The sequence below is a fragment of the Miniopterus schreibersii genome (assembly GCF_964146895.1).
Source record: "Miniopterus schreibersii genome assembly, chromosome: 2".
NCBI lineage: Eukaryota > Metazoa > Chordata > Mammalia > Chiroptera > Miniopteridae > Miniopterus > Miniopterus schreibersii.
The window spans coordinates 186,431,926-186,445,587 of NC_138102.1; the positions used below are offsets into that span (position 1 = coordinate 186,431,926).

Here is a 13,662-nt window from a genome sequence, read left to right on the forward strand (position 1 = left end):
CGTCCACGCTCGGCAGCCCCGTGGGCCTCGCGGGGCCTGGGACGGGTGGCCCACGGGGCTGCTCGGTCCCTCCTGAGGGTCAAGCAACAGAACAGAAAGCAGCCCGTCTGGCCGGTGTGGCTCCGTGGTTGAGCGTCCACCCGTGAACCGGGAGGTCACGGTTTGATTCCCGGTCAGGGCACATGCCCGGGTTGCGGGCTCCATCGGTCTCCAGTTGGGGCCGTGCGGGAGGCCGCCGATCCGTGACTCTCTCACCGTTGTTTCTCTCTCTCCCTCCCCCTTCCTCTCTCTGAAATCAATAAAGATATATTTTTAAAAAAACAAAAAACCAGACAACATCCCAGCTCCCAGGGAAACTGCAATCCGGGGGCAGATCCATTCCAGCCACGTGGCTCCTCTGAAGGAAAGAGCAGGAACGTAACAAAGCCCGAGACGGGATCCCCAGGTGGGGCTGCCCCGGGCGGCGGACGGAAGCCCAGCCGGGGAATCGGTGGTCAGTGGTGGACGAGCCTTCGAGCAGAGGGAGTGGACAGGACCCCCCGCCTGTGGGTCAAAGGGGGGGGAGAGCGGGCGTGGCGGGCGGAGCCTAGGGAAGGGGGGCGAGGGTCCTGGGAAGGGCCAGCAGGAGGCCAGGGCGAGTCCCCCAGGGTGGGCCCAGCATGGACGGCTTGTTCTAGGGTCCCGGCCACGCCGGAGCGGGGTTTCGGCGGCAGGGGCAGGCGTCCTGGTGGCTCCACTCTCACCTCTCAAACCCGTTTGGTCAACTTTCCTGAACGGCCGTTTCTAACCACCTCACTTAAACCTGAAGCTCCTTTTTACATCGTGATAAAGGGCCCGAAGCTCCAAGAAGCTGTAAGGATGCTGAGCATGTGTGCATCTCGCAGCGAGCGGCAAACTCGCTGGGCTGGGGCCGCCACCGGGCCGCAGGCCCTGCCCTGGCCGCTCCTTAGCTTCTCAGCAGGACACAGGGAGCAGCGAGCGTGGGGCCTTTATGTGAAGTCACAGAGCCGAACGATTCCAAGAAGAGGGAGGAACACACTCGGGGGTGCCCGGGCCGGCTCCCCAGCTCCCCGGCTCCGAGGGGAAGAGCGGAAACGCCCCACGTGAGGACAAGAGAGCCTGACCCCCGTCTTCTGGGCACTGACCTTGGACAAGGGAATGACCCGCCTGCACCCCAGTGTCCGCATGGGGTCAGAGCTGAGGACTGTCCAGCAGGGACATCGCTCCTTGGGCTTCCTCTGTGCTGGACAATGGGACAGACCCCTCCCTGCCTGTGGGGGTGGTCAGGAGCCACAGTAGACAAGGGGGTGCTCTGGTCCCGGCGCCTCCCCCGTTTCCTCCCAGACATGTCTGCGGCCCCCCGCAGGAGCACAGGCGTCTGCTCACTCCCCCGTCTCGGCTGCTGGCAGAGCAGCGCCTGGCACAGAGTGTGACCGGGACGAAGGAAGCCGGCTTCGGGCCCAGAGCGGCTGAGCTCACAGTCCTGCTCGGCTGTTTCCAAGCCTCTAACAGCACAAGTGTCCCCAAATTCCTGGATCACCCCTGCTCCTTAATGCACAAAATCGGGACCACACCCCCTCCGGGCGGAGAACGGGACCCTCAGATGCTGTTTGCACGACACCGCGTCCGTGTTTGACGCTCCCCGAATAGCCATTAGAGTAACGGTCACCTTTATCATCATTGTTTGACACTTGCTGGCTGAGTTTTATTCCAAAAACTGTTAACTGCCACCATTTTTCCATTTAAAAACCCCGAAAGCACAATATAACCAAGCAGCCGTGTTGTGTAGGCTGTGGTGTGTGCGCTGACTGGAGACAGCAGATATATTTTCTCATTTTTGAAAGAAATCCTGTGCTTTAATTAAGAGGAAAGAAAGTTTTCTCTGAGCGTATTAATTATCTGGCTTCTCACGCGGGGCGTTCGTTCCGGATGACAGGGCGTAATTAGTGCGCAGACAGACCCACGTTCCCGGCGTCTCCCCCGGTGTGGGGAGGGCGTCCGAGCCGGGGCCCCTCGGGGTCAGACTCAGGAAGGAAAAGCAATTTAGCGCCGGGCCTCCGAGGGCACCCGGGACGCTGCGCTTTCCCTCCTTGCCCCCAGGGAAGGGCCCTTCTCTGCTGCAGCTCTGAGCTCAGCCGCCGGGAAGGTCAGAGGAAACAGCAAGGGCTCTGGTTCTGTTCCCAGGCTGACCAGCCGTGAGACGCGTGACCTTGGCAAGTGACCGAGGAGGGAGCCCTGAGTCTCTCCCGCCCTCCTCTCTGCAGAGCAGTGACCCAGGGGCGGCTCGCGGTGTGCAGGACGCCCCCCTTCCCTCCTGGACACGCACGTCCGAGCTCTCGCACAGGAGGACAGGTTGAGCGCCGAACTGACGGCCAGGAGGTGGGGGCAGAAGAGGGTCCCCCCCCATCCAGAACCACCCCCAGCATCCTCCTGCTCCCTCCCTCTCTCCATTTGCCAACCGGGTGCAGAGGGTGACATGGAGGCCTCCCGGGAGGTGTGGAGCCAGGAGAGAAAGGGGCCTGGGGCCCTGAGTGACCGTGTGGAGCAGAGCAGTCACCCAGCCGTAGCCACAGTGGGGCTGGGACTTGCTTTTTAGCTGAGCCACGGAGATCTGGGGGCCGCCTGTTAGCCGTTAGCAGGTTCAACGCCCACGGAGTGTGGGGGAGCCCCGGGGTGGAGGTGAAGGCGGGAGGAAGAGCTCCCCCTGCAGGAGAGGCGGGGCCTCCTCTTTGCCTCTGTGCACCTGGCAGGACCCCTGAGGACAGGCCACGCCTTCCTGGCACCTGGGCCAGGTGACATGCCCAGTGCTGAGTGCGGCAGCCACTCAAGGGTGGGAAGGGGCCCCGGCAGAGACAAACGGTGCGGTCCCCTCTGTCCCAGGAGAGGACGGCTCCCGCCTGCCGGGGCAGCTGGGCAGCTGCCCGAGGGCGCGGCTCTCGTGCCTTCGCCTCCGTTACCCGGCTGTGGTCTCTCATCGGTGCCAGCACCTCACAGGCGCTCCATCGGCTAAGTGCACCCTCGAGGTCGAGACGCCATTACCCGTGTCCTGGTGGGTCACCCGGAAGGCTCCCGCGCTTGACGGTTCTTCTCCGAAGGGTTAACTGACAGGAATCCTGCCGTCCGCCTGGGCGAGCTGCTCCGTGCGCCCGGCCGCGGGAAGTGCCCCCCGTTGTTACCTACAAACCTCACTGCCAGCCCCCCCGGCCCCCGGCCCTCCTGCCGCAGCCCCTCCAGCAAAGCCGCTCGAGCCCTCCAGGGGTCTGGCCGTCGGGTTCCAGCGAGTTTCATGCCGTTCCTGACTCGTGGAAATGATGGCCTCAGAAAATACATGCCGTGAATATTAAACACCGAGGGGTATATTCAAAATGTACACGGACGCGTAAAATGATCATCTCCTCAAGGTAACATCAGCACTCGAAGGGCCGGGAGCTGCTCGAAGAGCCGGGTCAGCGTCTCCCAGTGTTGGGACCCCGGCCGCGAGCCCGTCGGAGCGAAGGGCCCTTCCCTCCGGGCCAGGACTGTCTTCTGAACCACACGGCACTGGTTCCACCATTGTCACTAATGGGCTGCGAGCCAATTAAACCCGGACTGAAGCCGAGCAGCGCTCGGGCGTCATTTCTCCGGGTGGGCATCCGAGGCGGGCGGTCGTTAGAGAAACAGCCCATTAGCTGCCGTGTCGGCTGCAGGGTCCGCGCTGGCGGCCTGTCAATGCGCTAATTCACCAGTAAAACATTTAATGACCATCCACTCCGGCCAGCTCCCTGGGCAAGGCTCTGTCACCCCCAAACCCGCTCTCAGGTCCAGAGCCACCCCGGGCTGAGATGTGGGCGTGACCGCAGGAGCCTCCAGGGGTGTCTCCTTCTTAGGAGCCACCTCTCCTACTCCCCGGATGGGACAGCGATAAACTCTGTGCAAAATGGGGGAAAATCTCTCCCAGGTCAGTCCTGGGAGAACAGGCCGCCTGCACCGGGTTCCTATTGGGCCCCGCCCCTGGCACCCACACAGGCCGCAGGTTTCAGGGACGTCCCAGGGCCAGTCTGGGAGCTTTCGATGCGTGATCTAGTTCCCTGCCCCGTCGGGGGCGCGCTGAGCAGGGGGAGGAAGACTGTGCCGTGCCGGAGGGAGGTGGCCCAGGTACCCCTGCCCTGGGGGAAGGGGGAGGGGGAGACTGGGGTGAAGGCCCTGAAGGCTGGGAGGCCTCTGGGTGACAGGCTCCCTGGGGTGCCCCTGCTGGCCTTCAGGGAGGAGTGTTCAGGGCCTTGCCGAGGGGCAGCCGCGGGTGCTGGCTCCTGCGCACGGCCCTCGAACCAGCCTCGGCTTCAGCACGGCACTAAATTAAACGTGCTCGCCGCCTGTCTTCTGAACTGAACCCCCTGAAGGATTAGGCTGCGACGCGTTTTCCGGGCTGACTCTCGTCTTTCTGGAACCCCGTTGCCGGTAGCCCAGAAGTCGGCTCAGTCCTCACTCCCGGGGGGCGCCTGGCTCCGAGGGGAGGGCGAGTCCCGGTCAATCATTCTCTCCTTCTGTTCCTCCTCTGGTCCCTCTATCCAGTGACCCTCAGACGGACCGACCTGCACCGAGCGAGCCCGTCTGGGCTCCTTGGGGGTTAGGGACCCACATGCCTCGGTCCTCAGCTCTGAGGACCCAGAAGTCCAGAGCAGCAGCCTTACAGGCTGATTCACCCACCGGCTCACACCAAGTCCTTGTCCCCCAATATCCCCAGTGTGTAGGTGACGGCACCTCCCTAGGGACCCCTCACTTGGCCACAGGTTCCCAAACCTCACGGACCATCAGAAACCTGCAGGGCCTGTAACCCTGGAGCTCCCCCGGCCCCTCTCACACGCACAGGTCAGTACACATTCGCTTCCTGGCGCTAGCGTCTATCTGTTATTTTTCATTAAGCTCCCAAACTGACACCGGTGATGGGCCCAGCGCGGGGCCTGGGGTCTCCCCGTCTCCTCTGCATGAAGCTCCCACCTCCCAAGAGGCCGCCTCCAGCCTCTCCCCTTCCAGCCCACTCATGGTCTAGTGCTGCTATGACCTCCCTGTGCCCGCGGTTCTAGGGGTGACATCCTCTGTAGATAGTGACCCCACTCCTGGGCCTGGTGCACAGGCCTTTCCAGCGTCGCATCTCCAGAGGGTCCCCGTTAAACCAGCATGTCCGCGGCTCTGAGGTGAGGTCTGAGGCCCGTCAGCTGGAAGCTGGGCCCCAGGTGGACAACGACCTTCTCTCCAGCCCCTGCGGTCTGTCCTGGTCCTTCCCCCTCTGTGGTCTGTGCGTTCACTGCACCCGACCTCGCCCAGGGCGCCCGCCACAGGCTCCGTGCCCACTCCGCTCAGCCTGGAGGCTCCCCCCCCGGGCGGCCGCCGCAGTGGGTGGCTCCCCGGGACTGTTCCTCACCGGTTGTCCTGGAGACATAGCTCAGCGAGCACAGTGCGTGCGTCTTGCTCATTGGACATCACCAACCTCTAACGAGGGGCTATTTTTAAAATCTACGTAGGAGCAAAATGACAGGGACTTTGAGTCGGGGCCTGGGAGTCCCAGCTGAGCCGTGTCCGAACTTGGGTCAGATGTCAGCCTGGAAAGTGGGGATGGAAGTCATGGCTCGTGACACTGGGAAGGTTTAGTGAGATGGGGTGGACCCAGCCCCAGCACGGCCGCTGCCACAGAGCAGGTACTCTCGGCCTGGCAGTTCTCTCACCTTCAAGGAAACCACCCTGGGTGGGCGGGGTCCTGGTGGGTGGGGACCTGGGGGGGCGGGGTCCTGGTGGGTGGGGACCTGGGTGGGCGGGGTCCGGGTGGACAGGGACCTGGGTGGGCGGGGTCCGGGTGGACAGGGACCTGGGGGGGCGGGGCCCAGGTGAGGACCTGGGTCTCAGCTCTCTGAGGGTGTGTCTCTGTCCTAGTTGCCTTTGCATGCCCAGCACCTAGACCGGAGCCCACAGTATTTGCTCAAGAAAGATTCTGGATGAGCGAATGAAGGAATGAAGGACCCGAGAGAAGCCCAGCGTGGCTGGGACGCAGTGAATGAGGGGAGGAAGCGGGGAGGGGAGGGCTGGGCTGTGGGCTCGGGGGAAGCCAGCGACCTGCCAGGGCAGTGACATCCATCAAAGCACCCGAGACAGGGCCTGCCAGGCCGGCGTTGTCATTTGAAAATATCGGATGGGCTCCTGGAGTCAATACCTGTTAGAGAGGATGGGACCGAGGGGCAGACAGCCGAGGATCTATTACCAGAGGCCAGCGAGGAGGAAACACGGCCGGGGTTCAGGGAGCAGAGCTGGGCGCTTTCCTGAGGCTGTGTGTGTGTGTGTGTGTGTGTGAATGTATGTGAATGTATGCTGTGTGTAAAAGTGTGTGAGTATGTGTGTGCTGTGTGTGCTGTGTATGAATGTATGTGAGTGCATGTGAGTGTGGTATGTGGTGTGAGCGAGTGTGTGGTTGTGTGTGTGTGAGTGTGTGTGAGTGTGTGTGAGTGTGTGTGTGTGGGGGGTGTGTGAGTGTGTGTGAGTGTGTGTGAGTGTGTGTGAGTGTGTGTGTGTGGGGGGTGTGTGAGTGTGTGTGAGTGTGTGTGGGGGGTGTGTGAATCTTGCCAGGACGCTTGGTTAAATGTGAACCGCAGACGAACAGCAGTTTGCTCTGTGGACACCTGCAGCACTTGGCCGTATCTGTGCTGATAAATGAGCATCCGAGGCCTGGGCTTTTCCTCCTGACTCTGACAGCCCGCGCGTGTGTAATATCTCATTTAATCTTCCGAACAACCCCATAAAACAGGTCCGTTATCAGCTCCCTGTGACACAGGAGGAGGCAGAGGCGCCCGAGATGAACGAACTCGCCCAAGCTCAGGGCTGAGCCTGGCGGGGCCAGGATTCCCTCCCGGCGGCGGGCGCGGGGGCTTTGCTCTCAGCGGGGGCGGAGGCCAGGGGATCAGAAACAGGTCTGGAGGGAGCACTGGAGGCCGCCGGGGGCTGCCGGTGGGTGTGTCTGGGGATGCGAGGACCTTACTCCAGGCTGCCCAGCCCCCTGCTGCCTCCGTGAACCCAGCCCCAGGCGTGTTGCCCAGGAAAGGTGGTGGCTGGACTGGAGCTCGGACTCCGCTCCTTCCTGCAGGGCCCTCGCAGGAGCCACCGGCGGGGGTCCTCTCGGGGGAGCTCAAGGCTGGTGCCCTGGGTACCAAGCCAGGCACCTGTGGGGCTTGGTAGGGCCCACGTCAGCGCCTGGCTCACTTGCTCCTACTCCCACATTTTAGGGTGACCCACGCGTTCCCCAGGGTCAGCCACACGGACGCTCCTGCCTTCGGGGCCGCGTACGTTGGGGACAGGCCACGTGCCGAGTCCCCTGGGCTCAGGTTGCTCCGGAAAACCTGAGGAGAGAAGCCGGGTTGATTAATCCCCGACGCTCCGCGGCGTCTAATCTCGGTGAGTGTTAGACAACAATCTCATTATGTGTTTATGTCTCCAGCGTGATAGGCAGGGAATGAAATGAAGCCACAGAATCAATTATTTCTGCAGAAATTGTCATATAAGACAAAACATCATCAGGAGACAAAAGCGGTTATGATTGGGACTTAATTTGTCCCGTGCTGGCTGCTGAGCACGCACCACGCTCCGCAAAGCTCGCCCGCGCCGCTGGTCCCGGTCCTGAGCCCCGGGCTGGGCGCCGACCGGAGGAGAGAAAGGCTGGAGGGGGTCTCGCCCGTCTCTGCCTCCTCCCCTCCCTCCTGTCCCCTCCTCCTCTCACTGCCACCCGCCCACCGGAGTCATTAAATTCCTTTTACAGCAGAAGCACCTGAGCCCAGGGAAGCAAAGCCACGTGTCCAAGCCGGGTCACCTGCGACAGGTGCATGACCTACGCCCGTCACCAGGCCTGCTCCAGGCGTGCTCACCCCGTTTTACACCTGGGGAGTCACGTGACCCACAAGGTTTGTACGTTGCTGCAAACTCTGGTTTTTCCAAGTAGGGGGCACCTTTCCCTCCCCCGTCCACCCCCCGCCAGCCCCACGGGTCCCCCTTCACACAGGAGACTTTCAACACCTGCCCCGCAGCGAACGGGGCAAGGACGGCGGGTCCTTGCCGGTTGCGACACCACATTGTGAGTGAACGGTCGAGGCTCGTACAAAGGCCAGGCTCTGCAGCGAAACTGCTTCATGGTCCTTCTGGGCCCAGAGACTCTGTTTCCACAGACGTTATGTCTATAAGCCCATCTCTACCCCACCAGGCCCTTGAGTGGGTGACTCCCTCCCTCCCCACCACGGCCCAGGGGCTCCGAAGACTCGGCCACCAGTGGGAATCAAAGGGAAGATCATCTCCCCACCTGGGCCCTTTTTGCTCCCGAACACCCACTGCAGAGGAGGGGAGGCTGTGCCCGGGACGTGGGCAGAGGACCCCTGGGCTTGGGCGGGGTCCTGACGGTGAAGGTGAGTAGAGGCGACAGGGCTAAAGCACCAGGTCTGGGCTGCAAATAAAGATGCGATTCAAGGACGGTGCCCGTGTCTAACCTGCACACCAGGGGGCCGCCTACCGTGGTCTCAGGTGGAGAAAGTTACCGGTGCCGTGGCTGCCACCGTGGCTGCCTACGTGGCTGGTGGAGGCGCAGGTCTAGAGATCAAGGCTCTGGCTGCAGAGAAGCTCAAGTCCCACCACATACTTGTCATCTGAAGACAGGGGACTAGGCAGGTGGCCCTGAGGGGACATATAGCTGGAGGAAAAGGAGGGATGAGGGGAGGCCTTTGAAACAGTCTGAATGGGGTCAAGATCTCAGAGAAGAGTGGACCCACAGAAACCATGGGGGTGCGGGGGACTTTGGTCCAGATGAGAAGGTGCCTCCTGGCTGAGCACGACTAGAAACCCAGAAACAAGGCAAGAGCTGACCCCGGGAACTCAGAGAAGCGGCAAGAGGAAGGCAGCCTGGTTAGGAACCCGTGGGATGGGGGCACCGCACAGCAGCGGGGCGTCTCCCGCCTCTCCATCCATGGGGGAAGGGACCCGGCATGTCCCGTCCCCCAGGTGAGCCACAGAAGCCGGCCCCGCTGGCCTCGTCTCCCCTGGATCAAACATGAGTCCCCCCACAACACCAGGTGCTCCCAGAACCATCGCCAAGGGCATTAATTGGGAGTTTCTTCAAAAATAAGTGGCCAGAGAGACACGTGCCTTCCCCGCCAGGCCCAAGGCTGCCCCCCACTGAACCTAGAGATACAGGGAAGGCTGGGTGCAGTGACCAGAGGGGCCACAGCAAACACAGGGGGCAGCCCTGGAAGCCCCGTTGTCCCTGCAGCCTAAGATGTCCCCCCTCCACCCAGAGACAGGGAGGGGCTGGGCACCGGCAGGACTGGGGGACAATGACTCCGGGCCAGGGAATCCTGAGAACCCCCCACCCCCCGTTTACAGACATTTGGGAGCCTGGTCTGCAGAAACCCCCTCACCCCTGAGATGGACCCAGCAGAGACCCACGGGGCCCCCAACAGCACCGGATAAACCAAGATACTCAACACAGTGTCACAGAGACTTCAAAAATTAAACCGTCATCGGAACGGCAGCCCCACAAAATAGACCAGGAGCTGGGCATTAAGGCAAACAGGGCGACCGCTGCTAAAATAAAGGATTTAAATACGACCCAGAGTCTCCTGACATTATGGACAAAGTGTCCACAGAAAATTACCTGCTGCACCGAGAATGAGGAAAATCACAACTGAAACGAGACAAGATTATTAGCAGACAGACACCAGCAGCGCCTGACGCTGGAGCTGTGACAAGGTTTCAGAGCAGTTGTCATAAAAACGCATCCACCGTCACAAATCCTCCTGAAACGCATGAAAGGAACCGAGAGGAACACCCAGCGAACGCACGGGAGTGTCAGAAAGAACCCGGCGGAAATTACGGACCTGAAAATACACCGACGGAAACTTTTAAACAAGCTGCCGGAGAGACGCAGCGGGAGAGTGGAGGTGACAAGGGGACAGAGTCAGTGAACCTGAGGACGGACCCGAAGAACGACCCCATCCTGGGCAACAGAGAGAAAGACCGAGAAAGGAACGAACAGCCCCGGCCCGTGCGGCCCAGCGGGCAGAGCGTCGGCCCACACGCCGACGGGTCCCGGGTTCGATTCCCGGGCAAGGGCATGCACCTGGGTTGCGGGTTTGAACCCCGGCCCCAGCCTGGGCCCCTGCTGGAGGCTGCCCATCGATGGGTCTCTTTTATGCAGACGCCTCCCTCTCTCCCTCCCTCCCTCCCTCCCTTACACTCTCTAAAGAAAATCCATGGAAAAAATATCCTCGGGTGGGGGATTAACAAATAAATAAGTAAATAAATGAACAGAGCCTCTGGGACTTACGGCAAAATAAACAAACCTCGGACCTTCACAGCCTCGGAATCCGGGAGAGGGGAGCAGGCGAAGGAAAACTCGATTGTGTGAGAGACGAGCCTGCGGACGCAGGACCGGGAGCGAGGCCCAGGCCCAGCGAAGCCAGAGAAACCCGCGCCTGCAGACGTGGTAATCAAACGTCTGGAAACTGCCGACGCAGAGAAAGTGTTCAGAGCACCGGGGAGGCGGACGCCTTACCTGTAGGTGCGGTTTCTCCTCTGGGCCCAGGGCGGCGGGAGGACGCGAGGGGACCGTGGCCGGACTCCACCTCGCGGAGCAGGCCCGGCCGCGAGCGGCCCCGAGCGCCTTCTCGGGCGAAGCTGTTAAAGGAACCGCCGCCTGCAGACCCGCTTTTCACGACCCGATGAAGGACATTCTCCCGACAGCAAGGACCTGGCGAGTGAAGCGACCACGAAGCATCCGGAAGGGCGACAGGAGCGAAGGAACCGGAGTGGGGCTCCGCGGTGGTCGGTTCTCGTGGATTTTATACGTCGTAGGTGATCAGAACGGAAATTTGGATGCAGTCGGATCCTCGAGGCAGCGATGTTTGAAAGGAGCGGAGGAAAGGGAGCTAAATGGGCGGGAGGCCTTCGCACTTCCCTGGAAGGGGTAAGTGTTGGCACCTGCGAAGTTTCGAAAGCAATTAGGGAGGCGACCGCCCCACCAGGGTGCTGGGCAGCTGCTCACCGAAAGGCAGAATAAGTGAGCCTTGACCTAAACCTTGCGCAAAAACGAATTCAGATGGTTCTCGGACTTGCCTGTAAAATGGAAATCTACAGACCTTTAGAAAAACATTGCACAAAATCTTGGGGATCAGTGATTGAAGGACGGTCCCCCCACTTAGCACCAGAAACATGATCCACAAAGAAGAGGCACAAGTCGGAGCTCGTGAAAACCTTTTTATTTTACTCTGCAAACCCCCGGGAAGGGAATTCAGAGGCGCAGTGCAGACTGCGAGAAAAGGTTTGCACATCGCAGACCCGACCGAGGCCTAGGACCGGGAGCTTACACAGACCTCTTAGAGGCCAGCACGTCCTGCTCCTGGAGCTTGTTTATTTCTTCTAGAAACTATCTAATGAGCCCGGCCGGCGTGGCTCAGCGGTTGAGCATCGACCTAGGATCCAGGAGGTCGCGGTTCGATTCCCAGGCAGGGCCCAGGCCCGGGGTGTGTGACTCTCATCAGTGATGTTTCCATCTCTCTCTCCCTCTCCCTTCCTCTCTCTGAAATCAATAAAAATATATTTAAAAAAAATATCTAATCACTTGACATTTATTTTTTCCTTAAGCAACTTTCAGCGGAATCTCTGTTGCTTGCAGCCGAGCGAGTCCCGGCTGAGGGGGCCCCCTGGGGAAGCCGCGCAGGCGCCAGGGGCTCAGCGTCCGTGTCGGGTGGTCCTGGCTCCGGGAAGACGCCCCACACGGGATTCCCTTTCCTCAGGGCCGTGGGCGTTCGGATCCGTCCCTGTGGGCCGGGGGCCTGGCATCTGCCCTGGTTCTCTGCGATCCTCCAGCCACTCTGACCCTCGTCCGAGGGGCTCTGCGGGCACCGCCCTCCACCCCTGGGAGCCGGCTGCCCCCCGCCTCCCTCTGCCCTCCCCGCCATCTCCTCCCGGGGGCCGCGGGGCCCTGGGCACTTACTGGTCATTTCCTGCACGTACTGCCCGAGCTTAATGACACATAAATCCCGGTTATGAAGTCACAGCTCTGCGCATCCCTGGATGAAGATCTCAGGGTACGGTCCCCAGGGAGGCCGGCAGGGGGGCGCTTGCTGGGCGCCAGGGCTCCCCTGAGCTTTCCCACCCAGCTCCGGGCACAGGCCGTCGGCAGGCTGGAGAGTTACCGCGTTTGAATTCGAAGGAGCGAGCGAGGGAGAGACGCCATCTGGAAAAGGGCATGTAATTCTCACTCGCGTTCGCGGAAGAGAGAGGCTCCGAGCAATACCGCTGCTGGCGCCCCGAGGGCTTCCTGCTCCTGACACCCCCAGCCCCCCGCCCCCCGCCCCCCGCAGGGGCCCCAGCTGGGCTCTTTCTCCCCGCGCAGGCTCTGCAGGGTTTCCTTTGCCTCCCATCTTCTATGTCCCTCTCTCTCCCTTCTATCCCCCCCCCCCACATCCCCTGGGATGATGACGTTGGTCAGAGGTCCAGGGCGACCAGACATCACCCGGGAGCAGGAAATCGCTGGGCGGCCCAGGCTCCACGGTGCCTCCTCCGCAGAGGATGCTCCGCAGGGCGAGCGCTGGCTCTCAGGTGGCCGGAGGGGGGGTTCTGGGGGCTCCCTCTCCCCTCCTGCCCTCAAATGAGCAGCCCATGAAACGTGCCCCTGGCGACCCCCCAGATGGACGGAGGGTCGCCCCAGATGGAGGATTGGGGCGAGAGGGGACTTCTGAGCGCACCTTCAGGTTGCTGGCGGCCCGGAGGGCAGCACCCAGCGGGGAGAGGGCCGGGCGCAGGTGCCGACGGTGCCAGCGGGCCCTGAGACGGGGGCTCCTTCCTCCTTCCACCCCCGGGCGCCGCGAGCTCTGCTCTAAGGAGCTGCGGGAAAGGGTCAGTGATGGATTCGAGCGGGTTTCCAGAAACCCTTTTTCACAGGACGCCGAGAGCTGGCGTGTTTGCAAGACCGATGGGCAGCTCCAGTCGTAAAGATTCCCAAGTGACACTTTTGTGAGAGTGATTTTCAGGGGGTCACTGGCACCGAATCCCAAGTGTGGGCTCACGCGTGGCTCCTGGGCTCTCAGGAGGAACAGCCACAGGGGTCCAGCCCGGGCCCTGAGCAACGAGGTTCCCGTCTTCCTAGGTCCCCAGCAGGTAGACACGGCCGCCTGCCCGCCCAGGCCCATCGCTGCCCCAGCGTCCGGTGCCGGAGGGATAGGACGCCCGGCTGATCTCGGGGGACAAAGCTTGGCCGCCACAATCCTCCTCTTCCCGGGCCAGACGGCCAGGATGGGCCCAGGGCCTTGGCACCTCGTGGCTCAGATTCCAAGCACCCCGATGCCCCCCAGGCCCGAGCTGCGCACAGCCTCTCAGGCCAGAGGATGCCACGCACCGACACGGGCCTGGGGGTAACCCAGGAATGGGGTCCTGGCCCTTACGTACCACCATCAGTTTCCACATCTGAAAATGGGTGCGTGGATGACCAAACTGCTTTGTTGTTAGTTACTCATGGGACCTGGGGCGTCATCGATTCCTTAGGCACCGTAAGTGAGGGACACAGTCCGCCCATTATACTTACAGGCAACGCTCTCCTGTCTCCTCGAACTATTACGCACATTTAGAGCTTCATTCCGCATCGCTTTCCACAAGGGGAAT

The 13,662-nt window shown here is 61.6% G+C and overlaps 1 long non-coding RNA gene across 1 annotated transcript; it reads left to right on the forward strand.

Moving 5' to 3' along the window:
- Positions 1-5,499: 5,499 nt before the first annotated feature.
- LOC308552650 lies at positions 5,500-11,601 on the forward strand. Its single transcript, XR_013998128.1, has 3 exons — positions 5,500-5,675; positions 7,248-7,416; positions 7,778-11,601. It is a non-coding gene; the product is annotated as an uncharacterized lncRNA (long non-coding RNA).
- The last annotated feature ends 2,061 nt before the right edge of the window (positions 11,602-13,662 follow it).